This window comes from Malurus melanocephalus, unplaced genomic scaffold (assembly GCF_030028575.1).
Source record: "Malurus melanocephalus ecotype Western Australia unplaced genomic scaffold, MMel_1.1 scaffold_289, whole genome shotgun sequence".
NCBI classification, from domain to species: Eukaryota; Metazoa; Chordata; class Aves; order Passeriformes; family Maluridae; genus Malurus; species Malurus melanocephalus.
In genome coordinates this window covers 433,875-454,834 of record NW_026623521.1, presented here as the reverse complement: position 1 = coordinate 454,834, position 20,960 = coordinate 433,875, and the positions used below count along the sequence as shown (strand labels likewise).

Genomic DNA, 20,960 nt, shown 5'->3' with positions numbered 1-20,960 from the left:
AGAAACCTTCTTGCTTCACCTAAATTTATTCATGTCCTGAACTATTTGTTCTAGGGCTAATGCTACTGTTCAGTGTAATTAGCTTGCTCTCCCATAGCCCCCCTTCCCTTTTCCACCACCTGTGCACACAAAATTTTACCCCAAAATAAAGAAACTCATCTCTGGCTCTCAGGCATAGGGGGAGAAATCAGCATTCAGGGTGACAAAGTGATTGTTACCCACAGACTCATTTCATCATCGATTTAAGGCACCTCAAAAGTTCTCTCTGTGGCTCCAATGGGATGTGAATTTTGMTGCAAGCAATTTTTCTTGTAGTGTGTTTCCTCTGTCCTGCAGCTGCCACTGAACATGTAGAGAGATGCTGGCAGTGTTTGGAGATAAACATCTTTGCTGTCTCCAGTTATTTTGATTAAAAGGGATGACAGAATCAAACAGCCTTTGAAGTCAGCAGGATAGTTACAAAGTAAGAAGACTCAAAACCTTTTCTGTGGATTTTGGTGTGATTATTTCAGTCATGCTCTGACTGGTGGGGCTTTGGAGCAGGACTCATCCCTGCCACTGACTGCTGCTCCTGAGGGTGACGCTGCCGTCACTGCCACGCACTGAAATCCCTCCAAGAAAGGAGGAGAACATCCCTCTTTCACCATAAACACATTTCTCCGAGACAAACACTGTGGCCTCTGCCTAACAGATGCCTGGCAATGRATTGTCTGATTAGGCAACAGCTTTTTTCCACCTCTGTATCTCTGGGGAGCATGCAGACCCCCTGCCTTCCTGCCACCATCCCTGACTTTCTGTGTCCACGCTGCTTTTTCTGCACCTATGGACATGTCACCTGCTAAAACTCTTCCTCCCCAAGCTAATTCTCCATGGCAAGGTCAACCCATCCAGAGTGAGGGCAAAGCACCATGGTCTGGATGCTGTGCAGAGGGCAGGGGTGAATACCACAGTGCTTGGTCACGTTTTTAGTGTGCTGCAGCCTTAGACAAACCTCATTTATTGATCTTCCTTAATAAGGAAACTGCATCCCYGCTGAGTTACAGCACATGTGATTTGAGGAGACCAGTTTCTTACCAAGGAAGCTGGAAGATTATTTAAAGGGAATAAACAAGCTCCAATCCTAACTGGGCAGCAGYTCCCTGACTAAAATATTGAAAGCAAAGCAAGCTGCCCTTCAGCGAGGCTGCCAATGACACCCTTATATCCCTGCTGTGTCCTGCTGTGGCACACTTGYTCCCAGGGGCAGTTCAGTGACTGCACTGCCACCACTGCTGTTATTTGCAGGGCAATAGCAGTGRTGGGCAGTGAGCAAAACTGGGAGCTCCCCTCTGCTGAGCACCCTACAAAAACTGGCCAGAAGGCAACTTCTGCCCCAAAAAGTGGGATCAGATGAACAGAAGCTACATGAAACAAAGCAGTCAAATCTCTGTTGCCCAGGCAGAGAGAGGGAGGGGTTCTCACAGAAGAAAAACAGGGATAATTCTACATATTTTGCACCTGAGKCTTGGCAGAGGCTGTTAGCTTAGGCTTGGTGCCAGGCAAACAAGGTTTTTCTGCCTCTCTGCCCACACTGAGAGGCCTCACTCAGGTTTTGGAGCAGGACAGCCGTTCTGGATGGAGCTGCAGGAGCCCCCTCAGGTGTTCCTGGGCTGGCAGCAGAGTCAATCTGCCAAGCAGATCATCCCCCACAGCTACCAGGGAACGCACTCRTGTGTTATCCTCGTCAACAGACGYGGGGACAGAGATACCGACAGTGATGAGACTCCAGCAAGGTTGTCTGGGGCGACCCAGATATCTTTGACCACGTCTTTAACAATGAGACCACCTTTTGGGGCCCCTTGCACATCCTCTGGTGCAGGATAGGCTCACTGGTTCCTGTAATCCACAGTGCAGAGGTGTTTGAGTTGCACACCCTGAGGAAGGATGGACCTGTGGTGGCAGGGCACGAGCTTTGCTTCAGTTCTGGACAAAAATATTATCAAGATTCCCTTTCAATGCCCTGCTAGTCAGATTTATCAGATAAAAGAAAAGTTAGTTTTACAACAACACTAAGAAAAAGGCAGTATTTTAAATATATCAAACTGTGCTGCAGAACATGGCAGCAATCTCGTATGGAGCTCAAATTAACATCCTGTCCAGTGATGGTTGATGAACCAAACTGGTTCTTGTTTGCATAAAAACTCATCTTTGAGCTCAGCCTCACGTACTCAGTCTGCACTACCTTGGCTAAAACAACTCTTTTTGTCTCTCCCCCCCGAGGTCAGTTTTTATTTAAATCAACCACAACTGARTCTCCATAAGCTGTGGATTCAACSCGTGCAGGTCATCAAAGAGCCTGCTCTGTGCTTCAGCTTCTGCTTGGGTGCTGCTCGAGATAAAGCACATGATTATTATCCACACTCCTTAATGAGCACACGGGTTCCAGCACCAGCGAGGCGYGTGAGGAACCAAACGGGGCAGCAGAGCTTTTGTTGGGGTCACTGCYGAGGAATGTCACCATTTCTGCACTGGGAAGGTCCCCTGGGCCCCGTGGCTGGCACCCAGCTCCACAGAGCACGGTCCCACAAACACACACACTCGGGGACAGGGGTGATTTCTGCCCCAGGGGACTCCCAGAGTGCATGGAGGGACCTTTGAACCGCCAAAGCCCTCCAGGCTCTGTTTGCAGAGCATCTCTTGCTGTGTTAACCCTCCAAAAGCYCCAGCTGGAGAGGAGCATCCAGCACCTGAAGCTTCCGTTCAAGTGTTGCTATGAGCAGAAATACTCTTTTTTTTTTTGGCTACAGCCATTTTATTTCAGGGTAAAATCAAACATTTAAGTCTCTTTCCCACACACAGAGCATCCCTCCCAGGAGCGCAGCAAGTGCCATGAACCTGAACCTGTTGGAACTGGAACAGATTTAAGTMATAAAAGAGCTTATCCAAAGCTGCTTTAATCTCAGCTCTGGTGCACATTTCTGGAGACCTTTCAGTCCTGCCCAGGCTGACTGGAAATGACTTCCCAGCCTCTGCAGGCAAGAGAAGGAGTCAGGGAAACCAAGCTGGCTGCCCCYTTTCCTCTTTCTCCTTCCAAAGCACACTCATCACCCCAWTGGCRCAAACCAGGAACTGGCAAAGGATGWAAATCACCCTTCCAGAAAAGCCATGCTGCAAACTCCCTGGGCTGCCAGCCAGGATGTGGGAATGAGGAAATGCCGGGAGCTGGGCTGTCCCCACTGCTGTCCTTGGGCCCCACAGGCACAGGGGACAGGGATTGGGGGCTGCTCACCCCATCCCTCGCTGCTCACCATGGGGACGTGGGACAGGGACCTGTGGCAGGAAGGGTGACCCTGCGCCGAGCTGGCATCGCTGGCTGCTGAGCCTGTTCCCTGCGAGGCACTGGGGACAAACCTGGTGTGGGCTCCAAGGATTGCTGCGACCCCACACCTGCCATGGCACCTGTGGGGTTGCTGTGACCCCAGATCTGCTGTGGGGCTCCAGGAGGTGCCCATGTCCCCCTGCAGCTGTTCTCCACCCTGATGCAATTTGCATTCTCAGGTCCCCATGCCGCCTCCTGCCCCAGGGCAGTTCTTTATCTGATTACCTCATTTATCAGGTGCTTATCTCCTAAAGCCACTTCCATAAGCTCCGGCAGAGCCCTGCTTTCTCTCCTCTTTATCTCTCAATCCAGTTAACCTTATCCCTTCCTCTCCTACCCCCAAAGGACACAGCAAATTATCTGCCTTCTCCTCTGCAGACACATTCTGTATTTGGAGAACAGGTTTCACATCTCCCTTCAGTTTTTCCCGCACGAGTGAAACCCAACTCTTTCATCAGAGCTGTTATTTACCGAGTGTCCAACAACTCAGCCTCTGTTCCTCGCTCTCATTTTTCTTGGAGGATGCCCAGAACTGCATTTTCCAATTTGAGCCCCTCAAAGGCACCAGCAGGAGCAGACACCACTTCCCCAGTGCGCCACTTCTCTTTCTGCATCCCAGAAAACTGTTTGCTTTTGCACAACGGTGTGACCCTGTTGACTCATGGGGCACAGTGTCCCTGTCCTCTGGCTCCCCATGGCCACTGGCTGCCTGGTCRCTCACCTGCTGTCCAGGCGGTCACTCAGTCCTCCCACACATGTGCCCTGTTTTTTTTTTCAGACCAGCTCTCCAGCTTGTCACAATCTTTAATTCTCAGTCTCTTCTCTGAAATGTTTCCAGTCCCTCCCAGCTCAGTGTCACCTACAAATTCAGTATGTGCCTCCCTACTCCATCACACGCTAATGAAAACACGGGCTGACAGGCACTGACTCTCCCCTCTCCATACACCCTCTGGTTTATACATTGAAAAATACTGAGAATGTTGTTTTTGGAAGCCAGCAGTGAGGCCTAAGGCATGTCCCTGTCCCTGACCACAAGATGTTCTTCACCAGGACCAAAATTAAAAAAAAACATCTTTCAGAACAGGGGCAAGTGGAGGAGAAAGGGCTACCAGAATTTCCCACCGGGGCAAAACAGTCTTTTTCCCACACATGCCCAGACATTTTGACTACAATTTTCCTCTAGAACTAAGCCAGTCTGTGGCCACTTTGCAGGGTCAATTTCCCTCCTCAAGGCTAAACCCTCCACTTAAATGCTGASCAGAAAAATTACCCTTCTATGATAAACAACTGGAAAATGAACCTTTATTCAGCCTGTTTTCATCAAAACTATGTACTTATAAGCACAGTTACCAAGAGGTTCTGCCACAGATAYCCTCAAACTTTTCTCCCCCAAATTTACCTCCATTTGCCACTTCTCTGCACGCCTTGTCTGAAGAGCTTCTTCTGCTCTTCTGCARAAACATCTGGCTGCCTGTGCAGACTGTGTGACAGAATAATGAGAAGCCTGAGAMAGACCTGCCCTGTAATAAAACATCATGAAATGGGAATCTGAAAGTCTGGGAAACCCTGAGGTTTCATTGTAAGACTCTGTAAAGCACAGACCTGAAGCAAGAYGGAGTTTGCTGGAGCAGTGCTGATGCTGACACAGTGCACAAGAGCTTATCTGCCTGATGTGACTTTGAATGAGAAGCTTATTTTCTTGGCTTAGCATCTCACAGCTCTGAAGTTACATAAAGGGGTGGTTTACCTCAMYTTCAGGTGTATTTAAGCGTTATGTRGCTCCTCTTGCTTTCTTTTGGGGYCTTCACTCTCTTGCTGCTCTYACCAAGTTACTGACTACCTCAGTGACTGACCCATTTTTGAGCCTTCCCCTCCCTAAGTGCGAGGAGAGCAGCAAAACAACCAAAAGCCTGGCTGGTGGAATCTTCTCAGGTCCATCTTGTAATTCCCTGCAGACTGGCACGGTGGGAGGAGATGTTCCTGCCTGCAACGAGCTGGGGCTTCCACCCTTCTCTGGGGCTTCAGAGATGGTGAGATCTGACTTGAGCAGTCACCACAGGGAGCTGGCAGGCTCCAGCTCYTTAAAACCTCTTTGTTTCTTTCCAGGAAAAGCACGGAGGGGTTGCATGGAAATGTTTGCGTTGGCCATTTCCGCGCCGCAGCGCCCGTCAGAAGGGGCTCCAAGATCAGCACGGCCTCGCCTCTCTGATTCTGCCTTTCCCACTCACTCACAACATGCACAGGACCACACGGGGAGARGATGGCCTGCGAGGCAGTGTGGGATGGAGGAAGACACAGCCTATGGCAGAGGGCCAGCCCAGCTCCTGCTGATCCCTTTTTTCCACCTGTGAAGCACAGCCATGACACACAGCACAGAGGCAGCTCTGAGCCAGCCCTGAATAAGCACAGCGGTGAGAACAGCGAGCTCTGCCCAGGAAAGGCAAGGAAGCTCAAGCAGGGCCATGTGCTGCCTGTTCTGCCTTTCCCAGCAGCTCCTGGGAAGCTCCTGGCAGAGAGGCAAACACAGCACAAAACTGACCAGGCAGTTATCTTTGGAGATCCWGATGGGTGGAGTTGGACTAGGAGAGAGATGCTCTTCACTGGAAATCAATTCACTGCSCTGAGATGCCAGGACCCCAGAGCACTCTGCCTTCCCCTTCCTCCTGCACTGTTTGCTTTCAGTCCAGCGTCCTGCAGCGCGGATCCAGCTTGATTCACCTTTTCACTCTCCCCCTCAGAGAGCCCAATATGTCCATTGTGAACAGCATGCCTTCCCTAGGGACCCCAATGGCTCAGCGAGGACAAGTACAAACACCATGCACTGCACCACTGTGCCAAGCTGCACTGGCACAGATTCTGTCCTGCATCAAACCCCAATGAAAGAAGGATGTGGATGTGCTGGAGGACTCCAAAGAAGGGTCACAGGGATGCTCAGAAGGCTGCAGCACCTCTCCTATGAAGAGATGCTGAGAGTGTTGGGGTTGTTCAGCCTGGAGAAGGCTCCAGCAGGGCCTTAGAGCAACTTCCAGTACCTAAAGAGAGCTGGAGAGGGACTTTTTATAGGGCCTCKTARTGGTAGGACAATGGGGAATATCCTTACCCTGAAGGAAGGTAGGTTTAGGTTCGACAAAAGGAAGAAACTTCACCCTGAGGGTGGTGAAGCACAGGGACAAGCTGCCCAGAGAAGCTGTGGATGCCCCACCCTTGGCAGCGTTCAGGACCAGGTTGGATGGGACACAGAGCAACCTGGTCTAGTGAAAGGTGTCCCTGAGCATGGTGGGAGCTGGAATGAGATGATCCTTAATGTCCCTTCCAACCCAAGSCATTCTGTAATTCCATGATCTGTTAGTGCTTGCATGTTGTCAGTACTTGCTATCAGCCTTCTTCAGTGGTGGACATGTTATCTCCACACCCTGATTCTTGTAGCCTACATCCCATGGGGAGCTCCTAGGATGTTGTTTTTTTTTCCAAAGTCTACAGTGGTGTATTCATACAAACTAAATGGAAATGCACGTGTTACCCCAACCAAGGCTTTAGRGAGACTCACTGAAAATCTGAGAACCTGGAAAAAAGATGGGAGGAATTTCCGTGTCAGTTCCCTAAATCCTGGGAAAATTTTTCAAAATGTTTGGGCCCCGGAGTATGTAAAGGCTTTTGGAAATGTGTTGAAAGCTCCCACGTCACTGACATACTTTCAGAAGATTTTTGCTTTCATTTAAGTGACGGTTCACTTGAGCTTRGATGAAGATGGGAAGCTGCTTAATCCACTGTAGGTCTGCAGGGAAAACTGCAGTAAATTCAAATTTGAAAATAGCATTTTCTTCCATTATGAGGTTGACAAAAAGCTAACTCTAATCAGTGATGGTAAACATATAGATAACAAATTGGTGGGTTTGAATTCCTGGTGTGAGACATTTCTTATCACAACTGACACTGCCTTTCCCACCTCTCAAGAGAGCTGGCATGGCTGGCCTACTTCTTCCAYCATCGGAAAAAATGTGTTTCCCCTGAATTTAAACCTGCTTCCATTTATGGGTGTGATGTTACAAGGTCACAGTCAAAGCAYAGTTCTTAACAATAAAAAGCAAAACAAAAATGAAAAGCAAAGCAAACAACAAAAAAATTATGCTTCCAAAGAGCATGTTTTCCTGGGGTTTGATGTGGTTTTGTTAAACACAGACTTGTTGAGTCATCAACGTTTTCTTCTTWACAATCACAGAGGAAATCAAATACATGCAGTGACTGCAGCATCTTATATTACTGTACATTTGTTTCACAGCAAATGTGATTTTAAAAGAAGAGAAAACGAAAGCTTGATGCAGTATTTAAATCTTATTAGTCCTGCATCTCCTCAGCCCACAGGAGTATCGATGCTGTAAGTGACAGCCTTCCTCTCCTGCTGTCTCTCAGTTTTGGTTTCTTGCCACAGGAGGCACTTTTCTACGTGTTAGTTTTATTTAGACCACTCTGATGGAAATGATTTGGGGTCCTCTGTACCCCTCTGCCCTCTGCCCAGCTCAGGCATTACAAACACAAACTCCCCCCCAGCTCCCCGGTGTTCAGCAAAGAGGCCATCACAGGCAGGTGTCACACCCTGGCCAGGGCCACAGGACAGGGACAGTGCCACCCCAGCTTCCATCACCTGTGGGATGCTCCCTCTGCAAAATCACCTCTGCTCTTCCCTCACAGTTTTCACCCCTCATTACTATTACACGGATCAAATGTTGAAGTCCCCCCACCAAATGCAGCCCACCTTTGCATCGCTTCAGAAACCACAGAGCTGCTCCCTGCTCGCCTCTGAGAGACCCTGGGCCCTGGCCAAGATTTTCCCCAAGTTTTTCTTTTATATCTCAGTGCTGATTTCTCCCTGGCTGGAAGGAGCCACTCATTTCCTCAAAGCATTTAGCGAGCTAGAATGAAAAGTGAAACCGAAGCGCCAAGTGCTGCTCCCTAAGGAACACAGCCTGAGCGTGCATCCATCCATCCATCAACCCATCCATCCCCGCTGCGCTCACGGGCACCGCATCACTCGGAACAGCGAACCCGACCCGTTCCGGGGGGTTTGTGCCCGGTGCCAGGGAGTTTCCCGCAGCCGCACGGATGTGCCCAGCAGCACGGAGAGGAAAGCGCTTCCCGCGGGCACCCCGCACCGCAGCATCCCACCGGGGACGAGCATCCCACCGAGCCGTCCTCAGCGACCGCCCGGACCCAGCCACACCGCGGCAATCCCAGCCCGGGACCCGGCCCCAGCCCCAACCCCAACCCTCGCACCGAGACGGCCGCGTCTGAAAAGCGCCCTGGGGCCCCGGACCCCGTGCCCGAGCCCGGGGCGGAGCGGGCCGCGGGCAGGGAGCACGGAGCATGGAGCAGGGAGAACGGAGCAGCCCCGCTCCCCAGCCCCGCTTCGGGGATCCCGGGCCGGGGGTGCGGTGGAACGGGGCCCGGGACCCAGCGCTCGGCGGAACGGGAGCCCCGCGGACCCGGGACGTTCCCCCGGCCAGGACAGCCGAGCCGAGCCGAGCCGAGCCGCGCCGAGCCCAGCCGAACGGAGCTGTGCCGAGCGGAGCTGTGCCGAGCCGAGCCGAGCCGAGCCGAGCCCAGGCTCCCCGCCCCGCCCTGCTCTGCCGGCCGGCGGTTCGAGCCCCGGTGGCGGCTCCTGTGAGCGCAGCCCGTCCCCGCCGTGCCCGTCCCCCCGCGGTGCTCACCTCTGCGCGGCGGCGGGAGGGCGAGCGGCGCCGTCCGGGAGCGCGGAGCCGAGCCGTGATGTCAGGCCGCGGGCTCCGCCCTCCTGCCCATGTGCCCGCCGGGGCCGCAGGCACCGCTGGGCTCGGCACAGCCTGGCTCGGCACGGTGTGGCCCGGCACGGCTCGGCACAGCCCGGCTCAGCGCGACCCCGGCCCCGTCCCCGCAGTGCTGCCCGGGGGTCACTGCCGTGCCCAGGTCAAACACACGGGCAGGGGAGCATCGCTGCCAGGGCAGCCGGGTCGCGGTGTCTATTACAGACAGGAGTAGAAGGCAGACTTTAATTCTCTATTTATAAACACATTTCAGAGCCAGCCGGTGTCTCATTTTAATGGGCGGGTGCGCCTTGTTGCGCCTCTGCCCCTGCTATCAGGAGCCATGCACTTGTTGCGAAAAGCTGTGCCACGAGGCGTGGAGCAGATAATGGTTCTTGGTTCTTACCCCCACGCTGGGAAAGAGTTGTGCTGCTGCGAACACCCAGCACAGCCACACGGCCCCGCTCCTATCGATAGACGGGCGGCAGCGCGCTGCCGGGAGCTGGCATCAAAGGGAATGTCTCCAGGCAAAAGCACCCGGGCAACCCCACAGGGACTTGAAAACAAATCCCTCTGGAGCTTCGGTTTGCTCACTCGGTAGAGGAGCACGGAGGGAAGGGACCGCATCCATCCCCGCACCGTGCCAGAGCTGCGGGGATGCGGCTGCAGGTGTGCTTGAAGCTCGGGCACGGAGATGTGCAGCCCCTCTGAACGCAGCTTTAAGTGCTTCACTGTCCCTGCAGTCTGGAGGGTTTTCCTGATCTTTGCCGACTGCATCCCCTCTGTGTCCTCCTTGCACATGGGATATGTCTTTCTGGAGTTTTGAAACAAGCCCCGCTTCTTTCCTCTCCTGTGCAGGCTGTGATTTTGACTATCTCAGCCCTCTCTCACCACTGTCCTATGCAGATGTCCCCCCTCTCCTGTCCCTGTGCTGCCTGCAAAGGGGGCATGATACCAGCCAGGGCTGTCCCAGCTTGTGTGGGTACTCGTCACCTGTCACACCCATGGGTTGGGAGACACAGAAACCTGCTGATTTGGGGAGGCTTCAGCAAAAATGTGGAATTTCTGGGCAAAGCTCCCATTGGTGGCTCCCAGTGACTGGATCCTGGGTAAGAGAGAGCTCCAGAGACTCGGGATGTTCAAGCTGCAAACTTTGAGATGCTTGAGTTCCCTGRGTATTGGACAGTTGGCATGTTCAGGAGGAGGATCTTTGGGATAGCTGGACTGCATCACACCTCTGCAGTGGCCATCTGTGACTAAATGCAGCTGGAAGAGTGAGGAAACTCCTTAGCCCCTTCTTACCCGTTGTGGCCCCTGCTTCCTCATTCCTACCATGATGATAATTTATGTGCCACCATCAGGTCTTTGTGGAGACTGAAGTCAAGAAATCATTGAACACTCCTGTACCTGTTGTATCTTGTTACCTGCTCTCTCACATTACATAAAGGACAAATTTTCCCTTTAGACTGATTTACAGAACCCATAGTTGTTGCATTGTTTGCCTTGGTCCTCACAATTCATCTTACAGATTCAYCTTTGATCTCTCAGGTCTCTGCACTGTGTGGGTCTCCCCCTGTACCTTTCCCTGATGGGGCAAGGCTGCTGATGTATAATCCCTTCCTTGGGAAATGACCAACCAGCTGAAGTTCCCAAAGTGCTGAATCAACTTCTCCTTTTTTTAGACTGCATTTCCTTTTTTTTTGTAAATTAGCCAGCTTTCCATCAAAACACCCTCTTTTCTACCTTTGTGTCACAGAGAAGCATCTCAAAATGAGCACCCATTTTGTATCTGTCCCCCCTTCTCAAACCTGTGGCTAGCCCTGTCCAGGCCACCTATTTGCTGGATAATTTGCTAAGGCCCCCCCAACTCCCAGACCTTGATTGGCCTCATAGATTGCTCAAAAAATTCCCTTGGGAACATTCCTTTCAGATGAGGGACCTGATGTGGGTTTGTAATTTGGTTAAATTTTTCTTTTCCCCTCAGAGACACAATGCGCCAGGCTCGTGCTGAACTTGGCCAATGTCTCTGTGTGTTTATGTGTTTTGGTTTTGTTCTCCTTTTTCCTTGCTGGTCCTGAGCAAGGGTTTTTCTTTCCCTGTATCATCTGGACTGTTCTYCTCTCAGCAATCCTCTTTTCAGCCCCATCACTCTCTGGTCAGAGCYGCAGCTCTCTGGCAGCACCATCTGYGTCCTGCTGTCCCCTCAGCYKTGGTGCCAGCTGTACCCGCTCCTCCCTGTCCTTCCCCTCCACGGGGCAAGAAATTGCTTTGGATCTGCTCGGGGCTGGGGCTGCCAGGATCCACCAGTGCCCGTGTGCTGGCACAGCGTGGCACCGGGAGCAGATGAACCTCGACAGCTCCTGGAGGCTGCACCCGGAGCCATGGGGAGTCCCCACCTCCCACATCGTGTCTCAGGGATGCTGGAGCCATCCAAGGTGACCGCGTGATGGGGAATCCCTACCTCCCACATCGTGTCTCAGGGATGCTGGAGCCACCCGAGGTGACAGCATGGAGGAGCCAGCTCAGCTCCTGTCCAGCACCCAGGGTGACCCAGGGCATGTCCCTGAGATCCAGGAGCAGTAAATGGCAAACTTACCACTGGAAAACCAAACTTAGTTGGCAGAGCAGTCAGTAAACGGAGCTCCTCCGGTGGCCTTCCCACAGCTGTGGTTTGGGCTGGAATCTGCTTTCTTGGGGCCCGGTGGCACCGTTTGGGTTGAGAAGTTGGGTTATTAGCACGACAGGGCTCTGTCTGCACTGGACTGGCACATGGCTTGGCAATGCCGAAAATGCCAAGCTCAGAAAGGAGCCGAGAGGCTGGRACGTGTACAATGTACATGCACGGTGGAGGTGGAGGGTGGAGATAACGTGTGGTTAATTATTGCCAATGAGCAGAGGCCAGTTGTGAAACAGAGAGCTCGTGTAGGGGAATCAGCTGGGGACTGCCAAAATGGGGAAACTCTGTGGAGCCAGAGTTGGGCACACAGTGTCTTTATTGGTTGAAAAAGTGGCAGTTTATGCTGTCACTCGGTGCTCAGCAGGATGTCTGGGCTGAAAGTGTCCATACACACCCGGGGTACCCTGGATACAGCTCCTGGCCCGGCCCCACCACCCCTCTCCTCCCTCCYGGGGGTCTGGCAGCATCCCCCGGGGAAGCACAGTTAACGTGGTGTTTCCAGAAAGCGCCTTCCTGCTGCTAATCAGCTCCCGGCAGGTTATCGCTCTCCCAACTGCCTGGCTTTTCGGGGAAAAGTGTCATTTATCGGCCCTTCGCGRAGGAAACCTGTTAGAGATGCTCCCCGCCGGGGCTCGTCTCCGCCTGTCGTGCAGGCGCCATCTAGTAGGAAAAGGAGAAAACAGTCCAAAAGTCAAGGAAGGTGGATGTGGAAATTCAGTTTCTCTCTAGGAAAACTGTTTAATCCAGCATCAAACTGTTCTGGGGCACGGGCCCGTGGTTTGGGTATTCGCAGCAGAATTCACTGCTGGGAAATGATGAAAAATGGAGGTGCCCCAAACTGGAGCACAGCTTGTCCAGGATGGGTCTGGATTTATTTGATCTAAAAATAGWCTTTGACATAAAGAAACATTTCCAGGCAGCTCCTTGATAACACTGTCGGGGCTGGATTTGATTAATTAGCTGTATGGGTTAATTGCATTACACTGCCTTCTGCTCTGGTGGGTGACAGATGCTCCTGTTTTGAGCACCGAGGTCGTCCCATCAGCTGGAGGCTTTACTTACAGCTGGAAACCTCTCTCTGAACATCACATGTACAGTTCACATCATGGAGACATCCACTTTGGCCATACTGCACGATTTTACCACAAATCCCATACTGCTGTCGTCGTCTTCTAACAGCCACATGCATTTTTAAATGTGACTTCCCAGCCCTAAAAAACCTCCCAAAATCGACCCCTCCCAGGGTGGAATAAAAGGGGCTTATAGCATTCATTTCCTTTGAACAGGAAAAGAAAAATCATGATTTTATACCAATCTTGCGATTTTTGAGCAGCTTGGCTCGCTGTTTTTCATGCGGGGAGGTGATAACGCCGGGTGTCTGCTATCTGCCCAATTCCTGCTGGCAGGCAGTGTGTCCCCTGCCATGGGGACACGGCTGCACAGCCCCATGCAATGCAGCAGGTCTCTTGTGATATGTGCATGCTGTGGTGAGTCCTGCTTGAGGCATGTCACCCTCTGGCCTTTCCCCTTCACCCCCCAAATTATTAAAACCCAGAGACCGGGGATGCTGCAGCGTGAGGGACATGACCCAGTGGCTTCACCCTGCCAGGGACTGCACGAGCATCACTGCCCTTTGCCTGGAGCAGAACCTTAATTCATCTCYACTTTCACAGATAAAAGCCTGAATTAATTAAAGAAGAGAATAGAAAACCACTTTGATTTCCAGAACACCGGAAACTCCTAATTATCACAGCTCCCAAAAGCACTGCTATAATTAAGGGGCTCTCGCTGTTCCCTCCGCAGACCCAATTTTTGCAGGGATTTACAAATGGCACCTTACATTTTTTTTTGCTTTTGGTGAAGTGCAGCAACTCAAGGCATGGATTCTGGCTCCAGGTGCATCCCTTAAATCAGCCAGAACACCACTGAAACAGCATCTAATTCCCTCATGGGTTTCTTATTAGAAAACCAGAGTCCCCAATGGCACCGTGCTGCAGACAGCGTCTGCTCTCCAATTATACTCTGATTATACAAAATAATAAAACTGGGGGCCTTTTTTTCTTTGCCTGCTGGTCTTTCCATCTTCAAAATACACTTGGGGGCTTTTTCTGGCTTTTTTATCATAACCAGCATTTATTAGTATTTAAAAAAGGTGGTGAAAACTGAATTTCTCACCTGATCTCTGGTCCTCTGGTTCCTGTAACCTTTCCAGAAGTGCTGAAAGCATCGTGATGACACCGATGGTGAAACAGCCAGACTTTGCTACTGCATGGAAGYGGCAAAGCAGCCCTAATGCAATAACCAAGCAAATCCCACAGGAGCATTTTCCCTGCAAATATCAGCTCTTGAGGCCACTGGTCAGGGCAGGGTTGGCTCCCAGGTGCCTTTTGCACTCTTGTGTCAGAGAACTGGCCAGGTAAAGATGTAGCTGATTATATACATCACCTTCSTGTGCAGRGGTTTATCCTTGGGCTGCTGCASCTTTCCTGTCTTTATCCTGAAATAGRGTAGGTTTAGATWAGATATTAGGAAGAAATTCTTTACTGCAGTAAAGGCACTGCAATACATTGCCCAGAGAAGCTGTAGGATGCTCCAKCACTGGAAATGTTCAGGGCTGGGCTGGATGGGGCTCTGAGCCAGCTGATCTTGTGGAAGGTGTCCCTGCCCATGGCAGGGYRGTTGGAACAAAGTGATCTTTAGAGTCCCATCCAACCCAAAYCATTCTGTGWTTTTCTATTCTCTGACCTCTCTRTTAAGTRTTGTGTGAAGTCTGCCMWCTGCCAACAGTTTTTTCCATGAGTGGCAGCTTCACCACCAAGGTGGTTCTGCTCCCTGGGTGCTTCACAACTGTGCACAAAACTGTCCTAAAAATTCTCCTTCCTTTTGTCTGCTGCTTTCCCTCTYTGTTGAAAGGCCCTGGTTTTCCCCAGGTCTCCCCATCCTGAGCACTGGGTRGTGTCTGAGGCCAGGTGGGATCTCAGAGTTGGTGCATGCTTGCAGGAGGGATGGGTTTGGATGCAATATTGGGCAGTGAGCTGTGCTTAAATGTCTGGAGGGCTGAGCTGCAGTGCCCTGAATATCAGACTCCAGAAATCCGAGTCTGACTTGCTCTGAGCTCTCCCAGGTACTTGTAGCCCATGTTTAACACCGTGCTTTCCACAGAACACTTCTTTTTCTTCCTCTAGAAGGGCTAAATGTTAAAGGCTGTGTTTTGAAGGRCCACTTAAAAAAGCAGAGGGATGCTCTGTGTCCTCTAAGCCTGTCCCAGCCTCACCACCCCATGATTTCGGATTTCCTCCCTGACCACGGTGACCATGAACACCCCAACATCAAGCAAAGCCTGTGGAAACATTGATTTCTTCCAGTGCGTCCCATTGCTGGAAATTGGTTAAGCAAAATGTCACCAGCTTGAATTAAAAGAAAAAAAAAAAAAGGGAAAGTAAAAGGAACAAATGCAAAATTTGCCCGTATTAGACATGCAGGGAAGCATTGGAAGTTAGGAAGATCACAGACAATTGARTTTAATTGAAAAATATGATTAACTAGAATGAGACTTGAATATGAAGATCTAATTTGAATTAAAGAAACAAGCTGATTGCCTGAAGAAAGAAGTTCGAGGATTAAAAATTATTTTGTATAATATGGGTTCCAGTACAATRGATTCCAGCTCTGCTTATATGGGATAGCTTAAAAAAAAACCCAACCCCACCCTCAAAGTGGTTTTACCATTGAAAATGCAATTTTTTTTGGATGGTCAAAGGGAAATGGGGCTTTTACTTGATCTCATGGGTTTGGGGGGGATTTGAACCATAAGTGGTAAAATGGGAGAGCTTGATCCAAGACTCGGAGCTTCCCAGCCTCATCTCAGGTCTGGTAGCAAGGCTGGCAGCTCCCATCTTACAGGGAGGGGAACAAAACAAACCCTTGGAGCAAAGCAGGGGTCAGTGACAGGTGCACCCTTTCCTCAGGAAGGACAGTGGAAGGAACATTTCCAGGACTGTCAAAGCCTGGTGCAGGTGGCTCCGAGCAGAAGCCCCAGGGGCAGGCAGTGCTGACGGCTCGTGCACGGTGGTCATGGCCAGGCTCTGCTCCCACACCAGCTCCTGAAAGCAAAATGTGTAAGAAAACAGTTTTAGAGAAAATGAATAGTCTGTATTCACAGCACAAACAGGGAAATTATATACCAGTGAGTAGCACAAATGGGAAAAATAAGAGCTTAATTTACAGTATTTTTGTASAATTATAAACATCTTTATTCCAGGGCAGTTCTCCTGAAAGTGGCATAATGGTTAAGTGCATCCTCCTGCAGCTTTTTAAATTTYCACTTGGCTGCTGCACCCTCTGCCACAGCATTTCCAGCACCGTCCTTCCCCCTGAACAGTCCCACTGCCCGTGGTGACATTATGGCTGTGTCCCCTGCTTCCCCCGCAGGCAGGATCCATCCTCAGTGGGATGGGCTGGGCTGGGAKCCCATGGGAGGCCAYGGGCTGGCTCTGAGCTGGGAGCAGCTGGGCACCCTGTCTGAGCCAGCAAAGGTCACTTCTATGTCACCCCATGGCATGGCTGGCTGGGAGAAAACTGCGGACACTCCGGCCAGCACGGYGTGGTCGAGGGGATATCAGAGCCCTCATGCTAGGCTGGAGGTGGGGATGGGGAAAGGGGGGGCTCTGCAAGCGTGGAGAATATGTTGGACTCTTTCCAGATGGTAATTTTGACATTTTGTTGTCTCTKGAGAATGTTGAAATAGGAATAAATGCAGCGTCAGTGCTCATTTGTACTGAGGGCCGCTGCCAGGCTGGGGCTGACCTGGACGTGCTTTTAATGCACATTTAATGGGTGCAGTGGCCTTTAGCTGCTGCACACCTGCACTTTGACCCCACACACCTGAGCCCATCACAGTGCATCCCCTGCCTGCCCCTCCTCGCCCATCCCTGCCATGTGCTTCATTCCCAACCTCTCCTCATCTGCTCCAGTCCCTGCCCAACCAGAGCCTGCTCCATCCCACAAAAACACAGACAGGGATTTCCTCCAAGGAAGAACATGAGCACRGTAGCTGATGCTGGTAGCACATCCCAGAGCAGGTGATAACTGCCCCACACCCCAGGGACTGCCCCAGGGGTCATCCTCTGCCCCAATATTGTGTGAGGATCTCATTTCTGAGCAAAATCCAGCTGTGGTTTCATTAAAGAGGCTCTTGCTCCTTGTGCTCAATATTTAATTTAGCACAAGTGTGTGTGYTGCGTTCAGGGCGTTGATTAAGCATGACTTGAGATAGAGGGAAATTAGTAATATGGGAAAGTGCAGTCAGTATTTCATGGCAAAGAGTAATTGAGCTAACAGTTGACATATGGAGTTGTGTGGGCAAACTAATTAAATTTTACATCTTCCCAAGCATTTGTGAGTTTTATAAGCGTTTGATTTATATATTAATTAAACCTCAGAGTGAAATAAAGAGGACACAACTATTTATACAGCAAATGTGTCCATCAAAGGGAAGGGCTTTAATGTATTTTCAAGCAGATGCTGAAGTACCTCTGTGAGTCCCCAGCTCAGCTCAGTGATGACATCTCCTATGGTGTCCCTTCCTCCTCTTCACCATCAGGAAAAAGCTCTATGCCTTTTGGTCTATCCCTGTTGGGCTGCAGAGCCCGGGTTTCCCACTGATCTGGGTGCTTTGCAAGGAGCTAGTGAGAAATAKAATACACAATTTAAATGTTTTTCTGACCCGTTAGCAAGGCAGTGGAGGTAGTTACAGCATGTCCTGGGATCAGTCAGTCAGTGGACTGCATTTTTCCAGGTTTGGGATGTTGYTTGCAATGCAGCATCGCAGGATGCACTACAACCCCACTGTGCCCTGGGAYGTGGAGCCTTTTGCATCCTGCTTCCCTCAAGGTTTCTGGGGATCTACAAAGCATCAAATCTCAAAAGTAGTTGATGCTGAGCACCAGCCTCTCCTTTCCTCCCATTTTCATTCCAGCCTGGTCCTGACTGCTCCTGTCCCCACCACTTCGAACTCACACTGCACACAAACACTAGGTTTTTGTAATTGGTCAATATATCAGTAATGGACACCATGAACAGGAATCACTGGCCATCACAAGATTGATGGATTCCCCAAAGGCCAGGTGGGACAGCGTGGTGGCACACCAAAGGACTCTTAACCACCTCTTTCATGGTATTTGTAGGTTTGAATATGCTATGTACCTGAATAATTTACTAAATTTAAGGGACTTTTAATACCCACGTTTCCCTGCAGTTCAGCCTGGCTATTAACAGGAACAGCTCCTGTCTCTCTACATATTGCATTTCATTGGCATTTTTGCTCTGGTGTTGACTATGATGTGCCACCAGTTTGTGCTTTCCTCATCTACGAATCAGTGCAGCTAATACAACACGTGGTACCTCAGTTTTGCCAATACATTAAACCTAGGGTTGCAMCCAGCACAGTGAATTTTCATTTCATATGAAAATGGATCCTGCAGATCTCTTCTGTGTACGGTATTAAACTGGGATATTAGAATAGGGTGCTTTGGAAACAGCCACGTGCTGTGTGATGGAGGGGCAGAGCTGGTGGATTGTCTTGAGAAGGTCTAACTTGATGTGCTGGAGTACCAGAAATTGTCCTAAATGGTCATGTAGCCCATGGGGTCTTTTGTGCAATGCCCCATGTAGAATCAAGAACCAGCCTGGAGGGCTAAACAGGTGAAGGAGTGTAAAATCTGAGCAGTCTCTGTCCTCTGCTGCCACTGATTTTGAACAGGCACRTGCAAGGCTGTTCTTGGATGTCCTGCATGAGTGCTGTTTGTCCTGCTGGAGCAGGTAGCCAGGCCAGTTCCCCAGGGCTGGGGCTCTGCAGGAGTTTGGGATGCCCATCCTGGGACCTCTTAGCTCCTCAGCCTCCCTCAGCCCTGGTGACTTTCCCTGCACAGTCCCCATGCCCCAGCTGCCTTCAGAGTACTGCAGACTGCAAGAGTTGCTCCAAAATACCATATAAATAGGAAGTGAAAGGTCAAGGCTTCCTACAGAGTAATTGTGCCCAGAGCATCAGAAAACGTAAGGGATGAAAGACTCATGTGGTGATGAGCCAGTGATCAGCTCCAGGTAGGGCAGCCCTGGCCCTGGGCAGCCTTCTGGTTTCTGTCTCCTCTCTGGTTTTTGCAAACTGTCCTGTCAGACCTCACTTGCTGAGAAGACCCATGTGCAATTTTTAAGATGCCGTTGGCTGCCCCCTGTTCCTCCTCCATCCTAATGTGGAATCTGTCACTGCACTCTCTCAGCSTGCCTTTCCTCCTGCATCCTGTGTGAGCTCCAGATTGCTGTTGATAGGCAGGATAGCCACCACAATCTTGGGGAAATTTGTGATCTGGTCCTGGCATATTTGACAGATAACACTCCAAATACAAATGTCAAAACGCATTTAGGTTTTTTCCCTTTTCTGACTCGCCCTGAAGAAAATGCAAACACTTTTTGACAGAATCAGTTCAGGAGCCTCCTCTAAGCCAGGCCTTGAGTGTTAGAAGAATCTGCCTCTTAAAGCCATATAGATCCACTGCTGTTGTATAAAAAAATACTCTTTACCCTGAGGCAGAATTACTTAAGAAAATCCTGACATGATTAGACACCACTCTCTTCTGAGAAAAGAGTAACTATACTATTAAAGGATAACTGAGATGCTGCATAAACYGACAGTATTTAAATTACTTGATGTCGCAGTTCTGAAACGTCATTTGGCATGAGGGCACAAGGAAGGACTTGAATATTTTCTGGGTACCACTGTGCAGCTTTCTGTAGCCTGAATGTGATCTGCTGGAAGCACTTGCAGGTGCTGTCACTGCCCTCCACCTGCTGACATGAGGTATATTTAAGCTCTGGGTTGTAAAATCTATAAATGCAGACTTGAAAAATTTGTAACAATTAATAAATAAATAAAGAGCAATTTTTGTATCTTCTTTAGCATGCGGGAATTCCTCTTGCCTTAAATCAGTATAATGATGTCAGTAAAACAATTATCCTACTTGTAGTGCCTGAGAGCCTGGCCCCACCATTCCATTCAAGACACACAATTTAAACACAAAGACAGGGTCTGTAGTTATATGTAAATATCATCAAGCTCAAGCCTAAATCACAGTATTTTGGGCATCAAGACTGAGTGTTAAATCACACTCCAAGCATGTATGCAATTAYACATCAGTGGTGTAAAACCCTTCAGACTCCAACCCTAAACCCCAGCAGGCAGAAGAGCTGAGCCTAGGGCAGGTGGGTAACCACAGCCCTTGCTGTCTTGTGTAGATTTTGGGGGGCAGTGTGAGTATTTTGTGTTAGCTCAGAGCTCGGATCCAGCCGGCTTGGATAGCTCCTGGGAATACGTGTGATTAACCAGCCCAGCCACAATATGTCACCAGCACTCCACACAAACAGCTCYGCTGCTGCTGAGAGCGGGGCCTCTGTGCCTGCAGAGAGGGAAAACATCACATCCTGCAGCCAGGGGAGGGAAAAACAGCGCCAAAGGACAGGGAGGAAAGTTGAGAGGAAAGTGATAAGGGAGAAAATGGAGAATCYTGGAAAAAGATCTCAGGGAAGGTGAGGTGAGCTGCAGGTTGGGTGGAGCTGCATGAGAYACCCTGGGATACCCTGGCACCCCAGCACTGGGCATTACAGTCTGTAACTTAAAAGCACTCATTCCTTCAACTTTGCTTTCCATTTGGAAGGGTTGATTTTCCTCCTGATMATATTAAGCCTTGCCTGTTGCGACCTGAAACCACTCAGCACACTGATGAATTCCCATTCCCTCCCCTTCCCTCCCCTCCCTGCCCTCCCCTTCCCTCTCCCAGCTGCAGGGACGTGGCTGAAAGCTTCGCTCAGCACCAAGCACTGGATATTACCAACAAAAAAGCTGTGTCAGAAATAAAATGCATGAAAATAATGGAGCTTCAGCAGCTACATGCAAGTGTAAGGAAAACACATCCTGATGCAATGAGCACAGAGCCCTCACGGAGCACRACCTTTGTCAGGGGCTAGTAATCATTCCTGGCAGTGTTTGCTCATGAGGATTAGGAAATGTGGGCAGCCCATTAACCTGTGCCACTCAGGATCCCCATGGCTGAGCATCACGAGCATGGAGTGACTGAAACAGCCCTGCTGGCTCTCA

The 20,960-nt window shown here is 50.4% G+C and overlaps 1 protein-coding gene across 2 annotated transcripts in view; it reads right to left on the bottom strand.

Moving 5' to 3' along the window:
* Positions 1-11,967, bottom strand: part of STEAP3 (STEAP3 metalloreductase) — a 24,871-nt gene extending 12,904 nt beyond the window's left edge. The window contains exon 1 of one of the 2 annotated variants that reach the window (XM_057376747.1): positions 11,732-11,967. The gene's annotated coding sequence lies outside the window, so the exon portion shown is untranslated. Of the gene's footprint in view, positions 1-9,063; positions 9,145-11,731 lie in introns of those variants that run through there. The other variant, XM_057376748.1, reaches the window with a different exon arrangement.
* Between the last annotated feature and the right edge of the window lie 8,993 nt (positions 11,968-20,960).